The sequence below is a fragment of the Macrobrachium nipponense genome, chromosome 6 (assembly GCF_015104395.2).
Source record: "Macrobrachium nipponense isolate FS-2020 chromosome 6, ASM1510439v2, whole genome shotgun sequence".
NCBI lineage: Eukaryota > Metazoa > Arthropoda > Malacostraca > Decapoda > Palaemonidae > Macrobrachium > Macrobrachium nipponense.
In genome coordinates this window covers 82076897-82079757 of record NC_061108.1, presented here as the reverse complement: position 1 = coordinate 82079757, position 2861 = coordinate 82076897, and positions in this window count along the sequence as shown.

The window sequence follows — 2861 nt, the reverse complement described above, 5'->3', positions numbered from 1 at the left end:
CGGACAGGAGAGAGACAAATCTTTGATGTAGAGGGAAGGAAACAACTGTTGATACTTAGCGTAGGGGAAATCTAGAGGTTGCTAGTCTCTTAAATTTCAATCTCAAACTTTTGATGGGTTTAATATTCTTATTCTAAAAAGTTTCCATTGGGTATTTGGTGAAGTGTTAATCATCTCTTTCCTTTTTCCCAAACGACCGATGTCCTCTCCCTTTAACAGAGCTCTTGGTCTTTTCTCCATATGCTTTTGGTATAAACAAGGGGAAAAAACAAGTGGCATGCTGAGGTCCCATCGTTACTCACCTGGAAAATCACCAATAAGAGTACTAGCGTGGTTGCAGTGCGCTTTAGAACTTCTGATCTGAGCAACATGGTGTCTTGTTATGTACAGACTTTGGTCAGTTATCGTCTGTATCTTTCACAGTCTACCATACAGCACCACTAGACAGCTTCTCCGTAGATTGAGGTTTCAGATCCGTGACTCGGTAACGATCGTAGTGAAATGTCTGCTGTCAATGCCCAGTGTTTCCTCATCTGTTCTTTTTATTTCCTTGAAGTCTTCAAGTAGAAAACTGACTGTACGTGAATGTAAATCACATTCCACACAGAACTAGATAGGCGTCATACCACAGTTGTTATCGTTACCAAAATAGACTCGAAATGATCGAATCTTTTGAATGAATGTTCCAGTAACTCCACCAAATCTTGACCGAGAGGAGTTGCCTGAGAAGTTTCCAGGGTGGAATGAACAACCGAAACAAAAAGCAATTTGGGTGGGTAAACCAGTATATCGAACATTTTCTCTCCCTTTCTTCTCCAACTCTCCGCGAAGTTATATTCGGTAAGTTTTCTTCGTTTGTCCTGGTTGCAGCCGAAGGCAGATTTTCGTGCGATGCTTCCTGAAGTCTCTGGAGATGCCCGCAGGCGCAGACTTCCACGTGGAAGCGTAGCGATAGAGTGGGAGCTATGAAGTTTTCTTTTGGTTTATATATGTATGTATGTATGTACGTATGTATACATAGTATATATATATATATATTATATATACACATATGTATATATATACATAGTATACTATATATATATATATATATATATATATATATATATATATATATACACATTTTCCCCTTTTAGGGTGGTTCAAGAATGTGTTTGCTTTCCGCTTTTAACAATTATTCCAGATTGAGTTTTTAAACCCCTCCGCTATATTTGCCATGAACGCAACCCATCGTAGCAAAGTTGGTACCTGCAATCAGGGTCCCCTTGAACTCGGTGTATTGCACGATGCTGTTCTTCCCATGACACCTCGTATGAAAATCTTGCGTAAGACATAGCATACTAGAATGTGACTACACGGTATAAGAAACAGAAAGATGTAGGCACCACAATAATTAATATGAAGGTAGAGGAGACTTGTGTCGTCGTTGTGAACCACCCATTTTCTACAGTTCTTAGCAATACCGTGAATATATATGATCAATTTTACCGTTACATTTGCAATACCAAATATTTAGGGGCCACTTCTTCAAGGAATATTTTGTAATGCTTTTTTGCGAGTGGCTTTACTCTTGTTATTTGGGCCGTCGTGGTCCCATAGACATTTATTTTCATCTTGGAGCTATATAAATTTCAAGTTGCCCATTTACAAATCTCATGGTCACTGTAAACAAAAAGTGAAAGTTGGTTAAGATTGACCTTCATCACGATCCTCAAACTCGCACTGACACTTGAACTAGAGTGTGAAATAAACATGTTCGAATGTGTTCAATTCGATATTCAAGTTTTAAACTCGCATTCTAGAATTGTTTTCGCGGTGCAAAATCGCGTGCGAGATATTGCTAAAGCAGTAAATCGGAGGTGAAAACACCCTTATGTACTCCCAGCTTTACAGTCATTTTTGGATGTGAAGTGCTCAACTGCAGCTCTGCCAGCTTCAGCCTACCAGTTTCATCAATGGCCTTGTGATATAATTCCGTTTTATGATAATGTTAATACTGCTCGGAACAATAATCCTTGCTACGCCTGTGGGTCTGCTACTTACACATTCCACTTACTAACGTCTGACTCTACAGGATAAGGGCGTGAAGATGGCAGCCTCTTCCTTAAACAATTGCTGAGAACCCGTACGGTTGAACCCCTCGTGTGACACCCACCTTAACATGAAAATAATAATATATATAGTATATATATATATCTATATATATATATATATATATATATATATATATATATATATATATATTATATAGATATATATATATATATATGTATATATATATATAGATAGATATATATCTAGAATATATTCTTCATATTATATATATATATCTATTCTATATATATCTATATATATATAGATAGATAGATATTATATATATATTATCTATATATATGATATATATATAGATATATATAGCTAGATTATATATATAGATATATATATATAGATATATATATCTATAATTACTATCTATATATATCTATATATATATATCTATAATATATATATATATAGATGAGTAGCAGGATATATATTTATCTATATATATATCTATCTATATATATATATATATATATATTGTATTGTATATATTGTTATATATATAGTGTTATGTTTGGGGTTCCTTTCAAGTGCAACGGATTTGAGTTGCAGTGATTGAAGGCCAACAATGAATTAAGGAACAATAAAACAAATGAAATATTTAAAATATTACGACATAAGAATGAAGGAAATTAGGTAAACTCAGGTTTAGTGTGATTACATATATTTCACTACTCTAAGGAAATTAATGTAGTGAGATTGGCTCACTGCTGTAGACTAGTTTGGAGGACTGGAATACTTGGTCCCGGCAGAAATAA